Source organism: Pan paniscus, chromosome 2, assembly GCF_029289425.2.
Source record: "Pan paniscus chromosome 2, NHGRI_mPanPan1-v2.0_pri, whole genome shotgun sequence".
Classification (NCBI taxonomy): Eukaryota; Metazoa; Chordata; class Mammalia; order Primates; family Hominidae; genus Pan; species Pan paniscus.
In genome coordinates, this window is record NC_085926.1 from 92,184,779 (window position 1) to 92,206,028 (window position 21,250).

General features: G+C 36.6%; 1 long non-coding RNA gene across 9 annotated transcripts in view; it reads left to right on the top strand.

Annotated features, from left to right (window-relative positions):
- LOC117979712 (uncharacterized) overlaps nucleotides 1-13,880 on the top strand; it is a 63,758-nt gene extending 49,878 nt beyond the window's left edge. For 5 of the 9 annotated variants that reach the window (XR_008624778.1, XR_008624779.1, XR_008624777.1 and 2 more), the window contains 2 exons: nucleotides 11,578-11,859; nucleotides 13,524-13,880. This is a non-coding gene — a long non-coding RNA (uncharacterized LOC117979712). Of the gene's footprint in view, nucleotides 1-2,078; nucleotides 2,200-2,564; nucleotides 2,627-11,577; nucleotides 11,860-13,523 lie in introns of all 9 variants that reach the window. The other 4 variants (XR_004670621.2, XR_008624783.1, XR_004670625.2 and 1 more) reach the window with 2 other exon arrangements.
- Nucleotides 13,881-21,250: the final 7,370 nt, after the last annotated feature.

A 21,250-nucleotide genomic window follows, 5' to 3' on the forward strand; every position in this document is an offset into this window, starting at 1 on the left:
TCATCTATAGGTGGTTGCTATTGGTGTGATTTGTTGACAACTGAAATTTCTTGCCAGGTGAAATTTTCCACCAATTTCTTGCCTCAGAAATTTTTATCACTAGAAGTTGATTCCTTAAGGTCATTTTAATAGCTTTCAGTTTAAAATGTAAATACACACTATTCTCATATATCCATGAACATTTAAAGGCAATTAGTTTATTATATGTATTCAGTTGGGAGGGAGTCTGGGAGGGAATAGGGCAAATGAAAGGTAGGTTTAAAAGGCGAAACGGGAAAGGGAAAGGGAAATCAGAGCGGGTGGCTCTTCTGGCAGGCGGTTAATGGTGGAAGAATGGAATGGGCTCCATGTCTTCATGGAAGGACTGAATACCATCACTAGTAGGGTGTCCTGAGATTTCACCACTGGCTGTTCTCTGGCCTGACCCCATCACTTTGGGGAAAAATGAGGTTCAGCACATTCTTATATGAAAGCTATATAATCTTATAGAAATATATTTTAGCATTCATTCATTCAGAAAAGTGGATCTTAAAGTGGTCTGTAGACTCCTAGGGGTCCTTAAAACACTTTTGGGGAGTTTGCAAGACCAAAATTATCATTCTAACAACATTAGAGCATTAGTTGCCTTTTTCACCCTCATTCTCACACCAGGCCACAGTAGAGATTTCCAGAGGCTACATGGTATGCGATGATATCATTACTCAGACAGCTAATGGAATGTGTGTTTGTGCATTCAGGTATTTTAATAACTTCTCACTTTTAATTTTGAAGAGATATACCCCACATAAATAAAATCTCTTTTAGTTTTCAATAATTAAGAATGTGAAGTGACTCTGGGACCAAAAAAAGTGAGAACTGTTAATTTTGGACAGCTGCTTCTAAAACTGGTTGGAATAGCTCTAAGATGAGTTTCCTGGGGACTTTTTGTTTTCATTTCTGCTAGCTTCCCTTTCTTTATTTCAGAACTCATAGGATTAGATCTCACTGGAAAAGGAAGGGAACATCTTGTTAGACTATTTTATATCATTTAAAGACTTTTAAATATAAAATCAAATGAGAGGAAATGGATTTTTCCATGGCAGAATCAGCCTTTTACAACAATAATCTTCTGCATCTTTAATTAGTTTATGCTACAGAAGAGGATGAGGTACTAGCTAACAGGCAATATATATTTACTTCTAATTTATAGGAAGGTTACAAGAATCCCAATCTTCCAACCAATCAAGGGCAGAATGATTCCCCTATCTCTTGTTAAGAGTTGTGCAAATTCTACAAAGCTGTGAAGATCCCTGTGGTTGAGTCTATGAACTCCAGGAAAAATAGTGATAGCCAGGAAAAGTAATTCAAAATGACCCAACTTTAAGATGTCACTGCTAAATACTCTATATCCTGAATTATACTCCTGTTCACAATAAAAAGATCAACAAATACTGAGCAATCATTCCAATAATACATACACACAGACTTATCTCTATTTGGAAGGACCCACACAATTGAATTTTATGAATTAGAAAGGTAATTAAGACTCTCAGCCTATAGTTTTTGAATAATTTAGATAATAGGTCTCTCTTCTCCTTGGGAGTAACTGGGACCTTTCATAGATGAGAGGGCAATAATTTATTTAGGTCACTTCAGAAAGAGGTGTCTGCACAATAAATTTGCACCATAATTGTGGAAATAGTTAATGCCCACCTCTAAGAAGTGGACTTATTTTTTAACCCTCTATTCTATCTGCATGGAACATGGAAGGCCTGCTCTATGCAATGGTAGCTTTGAATTTAATTTTTGGCCAGTTTCTCGCTTTTTTTAAAAAAAGGGAAAATTAAAAATACGTGATTATGTTGTTGAATATTTGAAATGTATATTTATTTTTAAGTAATAAAAGTGAAAATGTGATGTGAAATAGGAAAAGATGCCTTTCCTTTCCTTTTGTTCTTGGGACCCGGAATTCAAAAAAGGTAATCAGATTCCTAAGTCCTTGACATCCTATTATCAGGTTTTGTAAAGTCTACCTTTTGTTTGGTTTTATTGTTGTTTCCCTCTTCATCTTTGATTCTGTCTCTCTTTTTTTGAGACAGGCTCTCGCTTTGTTGCCCTGGCTGGAGTGCAGTGGCACAGTCTTGGCACACTGCAACAACCTCTGCCTCCCAGGCTCAAGTGATCCTCCCACCTCAGCCTCCCGAACTGCTGGGACTACAGGTACTTACCATTAAGCCTGGCTAATTTTTGTATTTTTTTGTAGAAATGGGGCTTCACCATGTTGTCCAGGCTGGTCTTGAACTCCTGGGCTCAAGGGATTTGCCTAACTTCACCTCCAAACTGGTGGGATTACAGGCATGAGCCGCTGAACCCAGGCTCATCTTTGATTCTCTTTCTCATTCTCCTCCTCTCAAAGTGTTATGGATTGAATGTGTTCCCCAAAGTTAGTGATAGAAACCTAATCCCCAGTGCAAGAGTGTTGGGAGGTGGGACCTTTAAGAGGTGATTAATTCATGAGAACTCTGTCTTTACAAATGGGTTAATGCCATTATCTTGCTCTCTTGCCCATCACTTTCTGCGAGAAGGCCTTTGTCAGATGTGGATCCTTTGACCTTGAACTTCTCAAGCCTCTAAAACTGTAAGAAATGTAAGAAATAAATCTGTCCTTTATAAATTAGTCTCAGATATTCTATTATAGTAGCATAAAATGGACTAAGACACATAGTAATCAACTCTAATCTGTTTGAGATGGATATGTTTAAATCCTTGTAATATAGATAGTGTTGTTTTATGTGGGAGTTATTTTTAATTTTCTTTGATGGTATTATGTTTTAAAGCCTAGTTTATATCTTACTCTTTTTATTCAATACCATGTTTTAAGAAATCTATCCATGTTTAAATAAAACATGTTTATTGCTTCTAACTGCTGCAGAGTATTCATAGAATGCATCTGACTCATCTCAGTTATTTGCTTCCTTAGTGATGAGCACCAAACCCCACACCATACTGGTGAATTTTTTGTCTTTTAGTACAGAATTTAAATTACATGGAGGCAGGGATTTTGTCTATTTCATTTACTGTTGTACCTCTAGCACTCGGATGAGTTCCTGCCACATGTTAGAAGTTTGGGAAATTTTTGTTCAATCAACAAATAAATTTATTTGCATTTGGTTCATATGTGTGGAATATACAAATAAAGCTGCTTAAGTGTTAATTTCCTTACAAAGTCCTTCCCTAACTCCCTAGTCTATCTTAAGCCTTCTTGTTATATATTCACTATATCCTGGACTTTTCTATGGAAGCACCAATTACGGTTGTAATTATCATTGTCCCACTTCATTGATTCACTGTCCTGCTTTGTTCATTTATTGCTAAAACAGCCACTTAACTTTACTATGCATTTACTCTGTCATTTGGCAATCTCTGTCACAGATTTTCAGTGACATATGATTCTCAGAGTTGGGTGGTAGAGGTGTCAATAGCAGTGGTTTTGACCAATGGAGAGTCCTGAAATCTCCATCAGTTATCAGTTGAGTCAATTAAAACATCAACCTCAAGACTGCCCAAATACATATTTAATGGCTATATAAATACAGCGTTAAGGCAAATCCTCTAGTCCGTCTTCAACTGCCCTTTTCCCACCATCTTGCTTACTCTGTTTCCATATAGAAATTCTGAAGCCTCTGACTGAGGCTGAGAAACATTGATCCTGAAGCCTTCAGATGCCTTTAACTATGCATAGCATCATGCTTTCTCCATCCTGTAGACCACAATTTTGAGTCTTCCTTACCCTATGAAGACCATTCAAACAGAAGGAAATTGAGTGAGGAAAGGAGGGGGGATATCAGAAAAAAAAAAAAGTGAACAAGAGGTTTACAAGAAAGAGTTTAGTGATGACTTCAAGTATCAAAATTATTAAACTACAGTCTTGTTTCACTAATGATGGAGATACTTTCTGAGAAATGCACAATTAGGTGATTTGGTCATTCGATGAACATCATAGAGTGTATTTACACAAACTTAGATGGTATAACGTACTACACACCTAGGCTATATGGTATAGCCTATTGCTCCTAGGCTATGAACCTGTACAGTATGTTACTGTACTGAATTCTCTAGGAAATTATAACACAATGGCAAATATTTGGGTATCTAAACATAGGAAATGTATAGCAAAAGTAGAGTATATAAGATAAAGAATGGTGCACCTGTTAAGGGCACTTACCGTAAATGGAGCTTGTAGGATTGGAAGTTGCTCTTGGTGGGTCAGTGGGTGAATATGAAGGCTGAGGACATTCCTGTACACTACTGTGGACTTTATAAACCTTGCACATTTAGGCTACACTAAATTTATTTAGATTTTTTTTCTTTAATAATAAATTAGCCTTTGCTTACTGGAACTTTTTTACTTTACACTTTTTTTTTTTGTTTTGAGATGGAGTCTTGCTCTGTCACCAGGCTGGAGTGCAGTGGCGCAATCTTGACTCACTGCAACCTCTGCCTCCCAGGTTCAAGCAATTCTCCTGCCTCAGCCTCCCGAGTAGCTGGGACTACAAGTGCGTGCCACCACACTCAGCTAATTTTTGTATTATTTTAGTAGAGACGAGGTTTCACCATGTTGGCCAGAATGGTCTTGATCTCCTGATCTCGTAATCCGCCCGCCTCTGCCTCCTAAAGTGCTGGGATTACAGGCATGAGCGACCGTGTCTGGCTTTACCTTACAAATTTTTTAGTGTTTTTAACCTTTTGGCTCTTTTGTGATAACACTTAGTTAAAACATGAATGCATTGTACAGCTGTACAAAATAGGTTTCTTTCTCTATACTCTTACTCTAAAAGTCTTTTCCTATTTTTAAAGATAAAAAGTGTAGTATAGTAAATATATAAACCAGTAATGTAGTCATTTATTATCATTTCAAGTATAATGTACTGTACATAATTGTATGTGCTATACTTTTATGTGACTGGCAGTTCACCAGGTTTGTTTAAACCAGTATCACCAGAAACACATAAGTAATGCATTGTGCTGTGATGTTAGCATGGCTACAACATCAGTAGGTGATACGAATTTTTCAGTTCCATTATAATCATATGGGATCACTGTCATACATGTGGTTCATTGTTGACCAAAAAGTCATTATGTGACACATGACTGTACTACAAAGTTTATATTTGGAAAGAATTATCAATTAAATTATTCTCAGTGCCCTTGGTTGCTATAGAAAAATATATGGATTTATGCAGTGAGAGAATCTGGCTCATTTTATGGCAATAATCTAATCAATGAAATCAAGTATTCTACAAGGCTGGATGTAATCTTTACTTCTCTCACTAACCTGTAATTTATTAAAAATAAATTCAAGATCTATATTGCTAATCATTACCCAGCATTGCAGGGTTAATCATATAAACTTGAAAACCTGGCAGAATCTTTATAGATAACTTAGTAGCTGGCATAAAATCTAGTCATAGAAGAAATATCCTCACGGGCCGACAATTTCTAGTAGTCAAGAGAACATGGAAAATGTAGTTTAAACATTCGTTCTCTAGTTTAAACACTAACTGGTTAGTAGTTTTATCACAGTCGTTGATATCGTTGACTTCATTAACTTCAGTGTATCTTGATGTGTTAAAAAATGCAGAGGAAAAATAAGTGCATAAAATAGAAGTCAGACTTTGAAAATGTTCTGTTTCTTGAAAGCTCAATTAAGAATGAAATGTCAACTTTGTGGTGTGAGCTTTTTAGGAATTGGTTTTGCAGCAGTCTGACATCCACTTTCAAGTAGAAATCATGGAGTATCTGACAGAAGTTTTCACATGGTTCTCTTTTAAATGTTATCAAGTCTGTTTTCTTTCTTCCTTCCTTTTGTTCTTCATTTTTTTGATTTTTGTTTTTTGGCTAGGCTTGAGGGACCAGGTAGAAATGTATTCTAAGGTGCTATTGCTTAGAAAGTGTGAGTGTATGTGTGTATGACTATTAAAATATGTGGTATTTAAAACTTTTTTTTTTTTTTTGAGATGGAGTCTTGCTCTCTCACCGGGCCGGAGTGCAGTGGCGCGATCTTGGCTCACTGCGACTGCTGCTTCCCAGGTTCAAGTGACTCTCCTGCCTCAGCCTCCCCTGTATCTGGGATTATAGGTGCCCGCCACCACGCCCAGCTAATTTTTTGTATTTAGTAGAGACAGGGTTTTGCCATGTTGGCTTGGCTGGTCTCAAATTCCTGATCTCAGGTGATCCACCTGCCTCAACCTCCCAAAGTGCTGGGATTACAGGCTTGAGCCACCATGTCCAGCCAAAATTCTGAAATTTGATTCAGAAAATAACTAAATATAATGTTGAGAAGTGACTGCTCAGCATTCATCATACTTATTCCCTGCTTTGTTACCTACAAGGTAAGGATGACAAAAGTCTTGATATTTCTCTGTGCACCCTGTTTTTCACCCATCACAAATGCTGTATCACTGAATCTATAATTATTTCAGAATTCTTTCAAAAAATATTTAAGAATATATCAAACATTACAAGCATGGGTAAATCCTTTTTGTTTCCTTGGTAAGATATTAGAGCAATTCCTAGCAAGGATGCTTAACTTCCTAGTCTATACCAGGTTTAGAAAAAAATAGCACTCAAATAGATCTTGGGACTTGATAGTACAAATCTTTATTTTTTGCTAGCACAAAGGTTGTAAATATTTAGAAGTACGTTATAAATATATGGGCTTGCAAAGAAGAATTACTTATTTGGAATATTTTAATCTCATCTAGTTCTCAAGTTCTACCAGGTTTAATCATCTCTCCTTTAATCTGTATTAACACATATTAATGGGGAATTTAGCTATCTCATGTTTTGTTCTCCGTAATTTGTATTTTTCTTTTCCTCCTGGAGTGAGTCAGAAGGCATATGTTACTGTACCTTTGCTCATTCTTACCATCAGCATATAAACTGCAGCAGGACATTCCTATATATGTAGACTATGAAAATTCTTCCATTTTATTATCTTCTTATTTTCAGTTCCTTTTGAATGTGGTTTTAATGGACTTATCCTAGCAATATTGTATCATTGCAGAAAAGGATATGCACAGAGTTAGCAACATATACCATTCTAGGGGCTTCTTAAAAAGTTATTTTATGTATACATATGTAACTAACCTGCACAATGTGCACATGTACCCTAAAACTTAAAGTATAATAAAAAAAAAGTTATTTTAAATACAGTTGTTTGATTGTTGTAACATACAGCACACACTGCCCACAAAAGGGAACTCTAGTTTGTGAAAGGAGCCTGTCACTTTTTAAAAGGTAAAGAGAATAGTTGTTAAACTGTCATAAGGTTGATAACTTCATCTTAATAATTGTGATAAATAGCAAATGGTTCATCCATGTTACAAAGACACAACAAATTTTAAACACCTTACAATTGCTTTGCCTTTTTTCTCTCTAAAAAATCTATCAAGGCCTCCTGTTTCAGAGAAAACCTTTAAGATCATTTAGCTGATATCCCCTCATGCATGAAATATATCCATTGCATAGCTAACTGATGAATTGATCTAATTTTGTCAGCAAAATTAATTTTTTTCTTTTATCTAGGTTGGTGTTTTAAAGATTCCTGGGATCACTTGAACCCAGGAGGTGGAAAGTTGCAGTGAACCGAGATTGCACCACTGCACTCCAGCCTGGGCGACACAGCAAGACTCTGTATCAAAAAAAAAAAAAAAAGATTTCTGTGTGAAAATCTCAGCTAATGAGTATTGTACATAATAGTATGGTTTATTAGATGATTATTTTCGATTTCATTCCTGCTTGGAGAGCCATATATATATATATATATATATATATATATATATATATATATATAGCTTTCTTAGAGAAAATCATTATGTTTAAAATATTTGAGAAAGATAAGTGAGATCACCAACTGGCAACAGAGAGTCTTAAATTAGACACATAATTTAAAAAAATAAAAAAAAACTGTTGTACTAGAGTCTTAACCTTTAAAGACTTATATACCACTTATTCCTACTTTTTTATTTGACAAGAAGCTGATTGGAGGTAGAACTAAGACAAAAACCAGGTCTTAGAGTCATTTTTGCATGACGTGTACTGTGTCTGTAGCTGTATGGTACCTGTAGAGTCAGACATTTTGGAGTCAGATATTTTCAGGGCAAATGGTCTATTAACATCTTGTCCTGGTTTTGTTTGCATGCAACGCAAAGCAGTCGAGTTTGGCGTTTAAATCCCTAAAATGTCATCTGGTGATTAAGATTGGACCACAAAAATAGCTCATGCAGCTATAGCCTGAAAGGCTTAGCCCCTCTTTGAGTAAGTGCTGATACTTACTTAGAGGAAATCCAGGAAAAATGTGATCGGGAGCCCTGTCCAAGTCCTGATTGATTGTATTTCAATTAGAAAAAGGTTTTCAAACATTTTAGGGCTTGAAGGACCCTAAAGGAGAAAGAAAGTTGGAAAAAAATGTGTGAGTTGGGAGATTACTGCAGTTTACTTGCAGGACAGGACTAGCGAGTGGCGGTTTGAATACAAATAGAATTAAAAATTACGATGTTGCTGAAACCTAGATTTTTTTTTTATTACAGTTTGTGTGGGAAGTTTTGGGAGAGGACTGACAGAGAGACAGGAAATGGAATTAAGGGGACAATAGTGGTCGTTAAGCATCTGTGCCACCTTGGGAGTCACTTGGGATGTAATCTCCCTTGTAAGTTAGGAATACTAGGAATAGCAACTTTTAATGAATGGTTATTATGAGCCAGGCACTATTCTAAATTGCTTTACCTGTATTAACTCATTTAATCTTCATAAAAACCCATGAAGTCATTATTATTGTAAGCCCTCCCTTCATTTAAATTTCCTAAATGAGGAAACTTAAGTAACATAAAGGTTAGAACATTTACCTAAGGTGTCACAGTGACTTAGGGGCAGAGCAGAGATGGAAGCCCAAATGGCCTAGCTTCAGAGGCTACGTTAAACACTGTTAGTATTGTGCTTGCTGTGCTTAAGACATCAAATAAAATGGGGCTATTGGAACATTCTTATATTAGGTACACCACATGTAAGTCAACCTTACAACAGAAAGTTCTTCACTGTTCCCATACCAGAAACTAGTTTGGATCTAAAAATTTTGAATTCTGTTCACTGAACTCTTTTATGCTCCCAATGACATGTTTATGCCTCGAACAGTCAAATGGCACCATTTCAATCCCCGTCATCTCCAGGCAGGACTTTCTCCATAACGGATGGATGTTTGGCTCCATTTTTTAAGCCTTTAAGAGTCTTTCAAATACCTTTTTTGACTTTTTTAAAAAACTCATCTGTCTATCAGATAAGGAATATTTCTTATATATACAATCTCCTCCTAAAAACATTCATAAAATTCTACAATGGTTTTGGAAGATCTATTTGTTAACAGCAATTTGTAGTCATGATGCCTTTGAGGATGATGAAGAAGGCACATTTTCAACTTTTACAAGGACTCTCACTTTTCTAATTTCCCTAATGCTTTTCATTCTGCAGGTATGTGGGTCTAGGTTTCTGGTTTGTCTGCCTTCAAGGCACATGATACAAATTCTGTGTGCATTGTTCATGATAAATTCAGCAGGTATCTGTGTAAATGTCATGCTGCATGTAAAGTGACAAGAATTTCACTATAATCTGGCATAAGGTGGAGCATTAATTAAAGAACATACAAACAAATAAGTTGAGGGAAAACATTTTGCTGTTGGGTGGTTTGGAAAATGACCATAATGAACATCGTTGGCATTTTTGTGACCTATATGAAGGCTGTACGAAGCTTTACCAAAAAACCTACTGAGGTCAGCAGCAGCAAAGCATTAACTAATAGGTAAGTACACTACTGGCAAAATGAATCATATTAAAGCTTCAAAGAATAAATCACTATTTATTGATGCAGAATGAATTACATGATTATTGCAAGTCACAGCATATGAGAATTTAATATTATTCATATAGTACTAAATAAAATAGATAGATTTACTTCAAGTTGTTATTTTTATGTATGTTCTTTTCTAATTAGTAGAACAAGTGATAATGGCAAAAAGTCTGGATGCTCAGATGAGAAAAAAATATCCATTCTACAGAGAGTGAAACTGGGGATTCGAAGCATTAAAAATTATATTACCTCTCCTCCCAGATAAAAGCCAGTATCCTTTAAAATGTGGCAATCTAATGCTCTTTGACTGTTCTTGTCAAAACTTCTGAGACTTTGGTTTTAATGAATTATTTTCAGGAGAGCATCCAAAGGGGAAATGAAGTGGGATAATTCCACTGGGTTGACTAATGCCTCCTCAATTAGTCTTTGCCTTGCTCTTGAGTATAAGCTGTCCTTTGAGGATCACATCATGTTCCTTACACGTCTTTGCGTCTTCAGCATCAGTACATTCTCAAAAATATAAATTGGAGAAATTTTAGTACCCGTTCCATCTTCCATGGATTTTCTTTCCTCTAACTTTGATTTTTTTACTTTAGGCTTAGTAGTGTGGTGCTTTGGTTTCTGTCTGTACATCATCCAGACTTGGCAGGTTAACCCTCACATATAGGTTCAACTGCTCCTCACACTTTAGAACCAGTCTTGATTTTAGGAGTGATACAAAAGTGGAATGGAAAAGTGGTAATAAAGGACTCTACTTAAAGGTCTACAAGCCTCAAGGTGAAACATTACTGCGGTCTTCTCTGTGGTGACCTAGTTTTCTGGAACTTGAAATTTCTTCCTAATTTCCATTCTTCTGGAGGCAGCAATTTTATCTTCTGTTTCTTTCTTTTTTTCGAGACGCATTTTCACTCTTGTTGCCCAGGCTAGAGTGCAATGGCACAATCTCAGCTCACTGCAATGTGCGCCTCCCAGGTTCAAGCGATTCTCCTTCCTAGCCTCCCAAGTAGCTGGATTTACAGGCATGTGCCACCACACCTGGCTAATTTTTGTATTTTTGCTAGAGACAGGGTTTCTCCGTGTTTGCCAGGCTGGTCTCAAACTCCTGACCTCAGATGATTCTCCTGCCTCGGCCTCCAAAGTGCTGGTATTACAGGCTTGAGCCACCACACCCTGCCTTATCTTCTGTTTCTGTCACTAGGTATCAAGGCCTTGAATCCAGTTGTCACAGGAGGCCAGATCATAGTATTAAGTATATGTTTGCATCTCTTTGCTGGTATTAATCCCTATCCTATTTTGAGCAGAGGGGTTTCCTTGCTTTATCTTTTCTTTCCTGTCTAGGCTGTAAACTCTTTCTAAGAGTTTGCCTACAACAGATGCAAAGGCTCTACTGAACTGGGAAATATCGGCCAGAGCCATTTCCTCTACCTGGGTGCACAACTAAACTATGCTTCCCAGGTCTTCACATCTAGAAGAGTGACACAGTCACTGGTACATAAGTCTAGTTCCAGCTGATAAAATTTAAGAAAAGTTAGGTGCCATATTCATTTTGAGGCAATTAAGAGCAGGATGTGCATTCTCTAGATGCTCTCTTTCTCTCTCTCTCCGCCCAGGCTGAATGATGCTATATGGATTGTGAAAACATATGTTGAAGACAGTGAAACTAAAACAAAGTTATTTTCTTTTTTTTTTCCTCCAAGATGCAGTCTTGCTCTGTGGCCCAGGCTGGAGTGGAGTGATGTGATCTTGGCTTATTGCGACCTCCGCCTCCCTGGTTCAAGCGATTCTCCGGCCTCAGCCTCCCGAGTAGCTGGGATTACAGGCACGCACCACCATGCCCGGCTAATTTTTGTATTCTTAGTAGAGATGGGGTTTCACCATGTTGTCCAGGCTGGTCTCAAACTCTGGATCTCATGATCCGCCTGCCTCGGCCTCCCAGAGTGCTGGGATTACAGGCATGAACCACTTCGTCTGGTAACAAGGTTCTTTTCATTCCATAACGACTGCATGCAATAGAAACCCTGTTGTCAATCTGCATTGGATTATGATATGCTAAGCCTCTGAGACTCTGAGAGGTTTTTTTTTTCCCAAAAGCAGCTAGTCTTCCTTAATGTATTCACAAGTGGGCTGTGGCTATAATAAAAATCTAAAATGCATGGGAGTGAGTTAGCATTTGGGTGTCAGAGTTCAAGGAAACAGATACTGGAGGCTGGAAATACAGCAGTCTGTATAATGCACTGACAACACAATTGGTAAGGTTATAACCTGCCATATTGGGAGGCAGACCATATGCCTGCTCATCTGACTGGCCTAAGGGAGTCAACTGAAAGAATACAACTGTTAACACATGTTGGCTAATATTAATTGGGATTGTTAAAGATAAAGTTAGCTTTGGGAAGGAATTGACCAACTTGAAAGCAAGATGCATAGGAATAGATGAATCTAGAAAACTGGTCTTTGAAGAGTTGGAAAAGTTGATTGTTTCTAGCTCTGAAACAATTAGAAATAAGATTTGATACCAAATATGACTGAGAAAGCTTGTGAGCAGAAGAAGTTAATGCTTAATAATATTTTAACATTATCAAACCTATTATTATGTATAATAACAATTGTAATAATATTTTAGATATATTTTTAAAAACCTTTCTAGTTAAGCCTGTTTCCTCAAGGAATTCTGACTCCTCAAGAAAGCAGCCATTAATTTTGGAATGATCTGTTGACAAAAAATAAAATAAATAAATTAGATTTGGGAACTATGGCCATGAAAGGACTTTGGGTATGCTTGCTGTACATCAAACTAATTGGAAACAAATAATTTAGAAGCCTAAAAAAAGTAGTAAACTGGGACTAAAACTCTCCTGCTAAACCCTAAAACAATTATTGGAACTTCAGCCTTCATTGAGCAGAAAGTGGGTTCCCAAAGCTATTCTGCCCCCAGAGAGGGCATAATTTCCAAAAATTTATTTTAATTGTGCCAATGGAGAATTTTGGCATGGAAGAACAAACTCTCTCAACTGAGAAGGCCAGGGACCAAAGGAGTGATGAATATATGATGTCCTTTCCAAAGCACAGAATCAGGTTTGTAATATCTGTCCCACAGGATTTTAGAATTGCTACGTATCAATAACTATTTCGTGTTTTCCATTCTTCCCCTTTTTGAATGGGTATGGTTATTGCAGTTTTACTGTTCCTGCTCCACCATTATGTAGTCAGTGTTAGAGGGAGGCAGATAATTTCTCTTTCTGGTTCATTAGTCACCAGACCGTGAGAAGCAACATGAGGCAAGTTAAAAAGGACTTTATATCATCAGGAGTTTTTGACCTTTCAACCGATTGCAGTGAATGCTTGTGACTTAGAGTTTTCCTTGGGGTATGGATAAGTGTGTTTCACATGTGGGATGAAAAGTGAAATGAACATTTCCTCCACAAAAGAGTAATGTGGCAGAGACAATGATATGTGTCTTTCAAATCCACTTCTTTTTCCTTTGAGGAATATTGGTGGACTAAACTTCCTAGCCAACTTGAGATAGATAAGGTTGTGACTGGATTCTTGTGAATGGATCGTGGGCAGAAGTGTTCTACACAGCTTCTAGGTCTAGTCGGTGAACATCACCCATTAACGTTAATTTATTCCCTTCCTCTTTCAGGGCATCCTTGGAGTTTCTATGTTTAAGATGATGGCCACATAAAATGGAAAAAGCCAAGTTTATGAAGCAGAGCCCTCCTGACCCCATCGCCATATTGTTAGATTATGGCATAAGCAACCAATCAGTTTTTATTATGTGACTGAAAATTTATTTATTTTTTTCTGCAACAGTTAGCCTACCCTGACTACTACATTCAATATTTGCAAGTTTTATTTTTTCATGAAGACAGTGCTCTTGGGTTTATTTTGTTTTGTTTTGTTTTGATACCTCTACCTTTTCTATTTGATTAAAGCTTCACTTTGTATTGGTAATCCATTCTGGCTTCCTTATATTGATTTCATAAATTACTGAATTGAACTCTTGGTTCATTTGTTTTTATTCTGTTTGTTTGTTTATAGTGAAAACATTTAAACCTATTAGTTTTATTCTGAATATATTTTACTCTGGTTCTCTGAGTATAGCTGTGGCCACATCCCATAAATTTTGACATACTATTTTATCTTATTATGGTGTCTTTGTTATTATTTTCCAAAGGGCTCCCAGTGGAATTTTTATTTTCTCATTGATGTAAGAGTTTGTGAGAATGGTTGTATATTTCCATGTGGTTCAACATACTGGTTTTAAATAGTGTTCTTCTGCTTATAGCTGAGAAATTTTGAATATTTCTTAACTTTTTGGAATTTCTCTTATATATTTTACGTAATTATTGAAGGTAATAAATGAGAAATTATAGGCAAAATACTTAACACCATGCTTAATCATAATCACTCAGTAAATATTAGTGAATGATATTGTTTTTAGTGGTAATATCCTGCTAAACTCTAATGATAGTAAAAGTGCATATAAAGGAAGAACAGTCCAATTTTGCAGTTGAAACTGTTTTTCTGAATGGCGGGACAAGCAGAGAGAGAAGAACACAATATTTCCAATTCCAATTTAACAACAAAAGGATCACTTTCATTTATGTGAAAAAATGTGTATCAGGGTCTTTTGGTTATCTATTGGTGTGTAACAAAACACCCCAAAATTTAGTGGCTTAAAACAACAACATTTATTTTCCTTACAAATCTGCAATTTGGATAAGTCGCATTTGGGTAGCTCATTTCTGCTCCACTCAGCACCAGCTGGGGCATCTCAAAGTCTGAGAGCTGGAATCATCAGAAGTCCTCCTCATTTACACATCTAGTAGTTACTGTTACATTGCCAGCAGTCCTGGCTGCTGGTTTAGACCTTAGCTGGGATTGTTGGCTAGAAAACCTAACAGTGGACTTACTGTGTGGCTTGGGTTTCCCTGTATACAGTGTCTGAGTACCAAGGGCAAGGTACAGAGAGAGAGAGACAGAGAGATGGAAGTAGTACTGACTTTTCTAACCTAGCCATGGAAGTCCAACAGTTATTTCCTCTGTATATTGTTAATAGTACATAACTAAGGAGGCCCATGTTCATGAAGGAGTGTCAGTGTTGTAAGATCACAGGGGATGGGATATGTTGGAATGACCATCTTTAGAACGTGTGTCTGTCACTCTGAATTTTTAAGGGCTAGTTATTTTCATTTTTATCCCCTACTCTGATGCAGAGTAAAAATTCTTAGCTTCTGATTCAAGGAACGGCTGTAAGTTTTCATGTTTCTTATTATTTGTTCTCACAGAATCTTCTTATGTATTTTAGTGGGAACATTAGAGATGCTGGATATTATACTCTTAGAGATGATTTAGACCACGGTGGGCCACTTTTGAATCCTTTTCCTAATGCCGAAACACAGATCCTATCAGGAAATACTACCAAATCCACTTAGATTGACCTAAACTTGGTGAAATAATTAAAATATACTTCCTTGTGGATAATTTCTTCCCCATTTAATTTCGCAGTGTATCATTGCTGTGTTTGTGGCAATAACTTTTAAGGATGGTAGAATCTTGGCCGTGGGCTGGAAATGTTAGGAAGATTGGAGTAGTGATCTATGCTTTGAACAGCCAAATCTAAATCAACCTTTGAAATATTACTTGGGTTGGCAAGATGCAGCCTGGACTAAGGACATTACTGCAAGCCAAAAACTTTTTGGAACAGTAGATAAAGCTCTGACATTCATACCAGCTGTGATTTTGATTAAATCACCCTTCCTGCATTCTTAAATATTTGCCTTTACTTTGTGGCCAGACCTGCTCATCCCCACTACAGAGCGGAAGAGATAGAGCTGAAAAAGCAAGCTGTTACTTACTACATTTACTAAAAACTAAGTAGCACCAAATGATGAGCTGGCACAGCCTGAATCAGCTGTAGATCCTAGAGCATGTTCAACCTGGTAAATAAAGCCCAATAAAGAAGCACAAGGTTAAGTCTGTATCTGTAAGTAATAATACTTAATATTTATTGAATGCTTAGTGTGCACCAGGCACTATACTGAACACTCTATGTTTATAATCACACACGATTTTATCAAGCAAGTAAAAAAATAGGTATCATTATGATCCTCATTTTAAAGATATTGAAACTAAGGCTCAAGAAGTTAAATAACTTATTCAAGTTCATACAGCTAAGTGACAGAGCAGGAATTCAAACTGGAATCTTTCTGACTGTAAACTCTACACATGCAAACACTTCACTACACTGCAGATATGATGGAGATATAGTTCAACTCCACTAATTTTATGATGAAGTAGTTTAGGCTCAGACATTATATGACCTTCCCAAGGTCACAAAACTAATTAGTTAGGCCTTTAGGTACTATGTTGAATCACTGTAATTCTCTACACATCATAGTGCTGCATAGATTTTTAATTCCACATAGAGGCCCTACATCCCAAATAATTAACAAGCCATAATCTAGATAGTTAAATATTAGAGATATATTTCTGAATTTATGTTTAGTCAATACTTGAGTTCTTATGAAATTATTGTGTGGTAAAAATTTCTCTGTAACAGATAATTGCAATATCTCCACTTGTTTATTTCACTGAGATGTTTTTCAGGATCAATGAAATATTGTCTGTAAGGTACACAATATGAAACACTAAGCATTATTGAGTAAACTGCAAGACACCCAAGTCGCTGTTATATTTGTGGCTGAGATCATTTCTTGCTATTAGCCCACAGTGCAGAAGTCCAACAACCACAAAACACTCCCTTTCACCCAAAGTGGTTCTTTCCTTCTCTAGTTAAGTAGTTAGTAGCACAGACTGTTGTGGTTGGTGTATTTCTACACAGTGGGTAGCAGAGAGTAAAGAAGTGATCATAGCCACAAATTCAGCAATAGAGCAAGCTTTACTGGCATGTTTAATTACTTCCTATGAGATACATAAAGTGCCATCTTGCTTTTCCCTAAGGTCCAACCACAAGCACACTAATGCATAATGAAAATTACCAGGATACACCTAACACAGTGCCATCTGGTGGTTTCTATCTGATAATAAGATAAATATACAGGCAAACCTCATTTTATTGTGCTTCACAGATAATGTGTTTCTTACAAATGGAAAGTTTGTGGCAACCCTTCATCAAGCAACAGCATGTGCTCACTTTGTGTAAGTGTCACATTTTGGTAATTCTTGCAATATTTGAAACTTTTAAATTATTATCTTGTGTATTAGGGTGATCTGTGATTAACAACCTTTGATGTTACTATTGTAATTGTTTTGAAGTGCCACAGATTGTGCCCAAAGAAGACTGCAAACCTAATTAATAAATAGCCTGCGTGTCCTGACTCCTTCACCGACCAGTCGTTCCCTCATCTCGCTACCTCTCCTCAGGCCTTCCCTGAGACATTTCCTGAGACACACAATATTGAAATTAGTCTAGTTAATAACCCTACAACGGCCTCTCAGTGTTTAAGTGAAAGGAAGAATTGCAGGTATCTCCCTTGAAATCAAAAGCTAGAAATGATTAAGGTTAGTGAGGAAGGCATGTTGAAAGTTGAGATAGGCCAAGAGCCAGGCCTTTTGTACCACAAACATTTAGCCAGGCTGTGAATGCAAAGGAAAAGTTCTTGAAGGAAATTAAAAGTGCTACTCCAGTGAACAAATGAATAATAAGAAAGCAAAGCATCTTTATCATTTATATGGAGACATTTGAGTGGTCTGGATGGAAGATCACACCAGCCATAACATTCCCTTTAGCTAAAGCCTAATCCAGAGCAAAGCCTTAGCTCTCTTTATGTTCTATGAGGTTCTGTGAAGACTAAGAGAAGCGAGGAAGCTGCAGAAGAAAAGTCTGAAGCTGGCAGAGGTTGGTGCATGAGGTTGAAGGAAAGAAGCCTTCTCCATAACATAAAAGTACAAGATGATGCAGCAAATCCTGATGTAGAAGCTGCAGCAAGTTATTCCGGAAATCTAGCTTAGATAATTGATGAAGATGTCTACACTACACAACAGATTTTTAATGTAGACAAAATAGCCTTACATTGGAAGAAGATCCCATCTTAGACTATCATAACTAGAAAAAAAAGTCAATGCCTAGCTTTAAAGCTTCAAAGGGCAGGCTGATTCTCTTGTTAGGGGGCTAATGCATCTGGTGGCTTTAAGTTGAAGCCAATGCTTATTTACCATTCTGAAAATCCTAGGGTCCTCAAGAATTATGCTAAATCTACTTGGCTTGTGCTGTATAAATGGAAAAACAAAGCTTGGATGACAGCACTTCTGTTTATAGTATGGTTAACTGAGTATTTGAAACCCATGGTTGAGACCTACTGCTTAGAAAAAAAGATTGCTTTCAAAATATTACTGTTCATTGACAATACACCTTGTCACCCAAGAGCTCTGATAAAGATGTACAAGATTAATGTTATTTTCATGTCTGTATAATTCAATATCCATTCTGCAGTCATGGATTAAAGGGGAATTTTGACTGTTAAGTATTATTATTTAAGAAATAAATGTTTAAGGCTATAGCTGCCATTGACAGTGATTCCTCTGATGGATCTGGGAAAAGTACATCGAAAGGCTTCTGAAAAAGATTCACCATTCTAGATTCCCATAAGAACATTTGTGATTCATGGAAGGAGGTCAAAATATCAACGTTAAAAGGAGTTTGGAAGAAGTTGATTCCAACCTTCATGGATGACTTTGAGGGATTCAAGACTTCTGATGAGGAAGTAACTGAAGCTGTGGCGGAAAGTGTGAGAATTAAAGTAGAGCCTGAAGGTGAGACTGAATTGCTATAATCTCATAATAAAACTTGAATGGATGAGAAATTATTTCTTACGAGTAAGCAAAGAAAATGGTTTCTTGAGATGGCATGTACTCCTGGTGAAGATGCCTCGAACATTGGTGAAATAACAACAAAAGATTTAGAATATTACTTAAACGTAACCGAGAAAGCAGTGGCAGCATTCGAGGGGATCAACTCCAGTCTTAAAAGAACTTCTACTGTAAGTAAAATGCTATCAAACTGCATCACACGCTACAGAGAAATTTTTCATGAAAGGGAGAGTCAATGAATGTGGCAAACTTCATTGTTCTCTTATTTTAAGAAATTGCCACAGCCATCCCAACCTTCAGCAACCACCCCACTGATCTGTCATTCAGCCATTAACATTGAGGCAAGACTACTTGGCCAGCAAAAAGACTTATAACTTGCTGAAGACTCAGAAGATTGTTACTAATTTTGAGCAATAAAGTATTTTTAATTAAGGAACGTGCATTGCTTCTTAGACATAATGCTATTGCATACTTAATAGAGGACAGTATAATGTAAGCATAATTTTCTACGCACTGAGAAACCAAGAAGTTTGTGTGACTTGCTTTATTGTGATATTTGCTTTACTGCAGGGTTTGGAAACCAACCCACAATGTCTCCAAGGTATGCTTGTATACCCTTTCTCATCCCAATTTAACCTCTTTTCTTGTTGACTATGGGAAGCCAGCTTAATCAGTTGTTCTTAATTAAAAAGTTCTGTATGTTACAAAAAATTTCAAGGTAATTGGCTGTTTCAGAGTAAAAAAATTTGCCAAGCTTTTTTTTTTGTCTTGAAATAATCAGTATGCACTTTATCTGGGGAGCACTTTTAGAGTAGAAAGGGGGTCTTTACTAGATGAGTATCATATGCATGCATTAGTGTCTTCTCTTACATGATTTTCCCAGGAGATTAGTGTCAGGGACTGTCAATCCTGGTGTGTGTCCTTTTTCTAGAGGAGAATTTCCTTAATATAAGGCCAGCATATTAACACTTTTCTGAAAAAACATTGATGCTTATTAATGTGAAACAACTGATAACAGTAATTCTGTGATTGGTATGTAATCACTGCTTTCCCTAAGACATCAAAGCCTAGATTTTTGAGATTGGCCTGCCAAAACACTGCTCACAGTGGATTGGATATATGATGATGTTGGCATGATCCTTAATGTTCCTATAATTCTAGTCACCTTTGCCCTTAATTCCAGGAGTGACAGCCAAGTTAGTGAGTTCTTACATCCTGACAATCCTGAAATCCATACACTGCTTGCGAAATATCATTCTGATTTTAGAAAAGGAAAGACAGGAATTATTACCTTCTCTTGTACTCACCTTTTCTTTATTTGTGTAAAACAACTGTTTTTCTTAGTCATCTTTTTTTCCCCTCTTTCTCTATACAACATGATTGTCCTTGTTTTTGGCTTTTCTTCTCTACCCGATGGTCATTTCTTGTCTCATTTGGCTATTTCTTCCACCCCACTGGCAAATTTTCTCTCTTGCTCTAGCATAATCAGTTCTGGGCTTGTTTCAATTTGCAGTTGCATCCAATGGCCAATCGTATTTAATTAATTAATTCATTCATTTATTTATTTTAATAATTTCAATTTTTATTTTTGATCCAGGGGGTACATGTGCAGGTTTGTTACATGGGTATATTTCATGATGCTGAGGTTTGGAATACAAATGATTCCATCATCCAGGTAGTGAGCATAGTACCTATTAGTTTATCAACTCTTACACCCCTCCCATCCTCCCTGCTTTAGTAGTCCCCAGTGTCTATTGTTGCTATCTTTATGTCCTTGAGTATACAGTTTGTAACTCCTACTTATAAGTGAGAATATATATGGTATTTGGTTTTCTGTTCCTGCCTTAATTTGCTTAGCATAATGGCCTCCAGCTGCATTCACGTTGCTGCAGAGGACATGATTTTGTCCTTTTTTATGGCTGCATAGTATTCTATAGGAGATATATATCTCATATTTTCTTTATCCAATCCACTGCTGATGGGCACGTAGGTTGAATCCATGTCTTTGCTATTGTGAATAGTGCTGTAATAAACATACAAGTACAGGTGTCTTTTTGGTAGAACAATGTATTTTCTTTCAAAATACCCAATTTTGAACTTTTATTTCAGCTCTGAATTATGTAACATCAAAAGAATGTTAACTACTTAAAACCCAGTAACAACAATAGGTAATATATTCTTAATCTATATTCTCTTATGATTTAAACTACTTCTCAAAGGCTGAACACCTTTGGAAGACTCATTAGTCATCTCTTGTCTATAAGGCTATAAGATGCTTCTTACAGTCAATTATTACCTTAAATGTTGTAAAAAGTTGGTATGTTTACATTTATGGTAGTTTTATTGATCTACACATGGGTCAAAATTTTTAAAAAGGTTAAAAAAGTCAAAAGACTGTCAACTTTTGCCTAAAATATAACCCTTTCTAAAATCTCAAAATGGTGATGAGCTTATTTTATGATGAAAGAAAATGAATGAAAATGAGTTAAGCATTACATTACAAAATGTCAGGTAGAAAGCAAACTTCTCAAATTC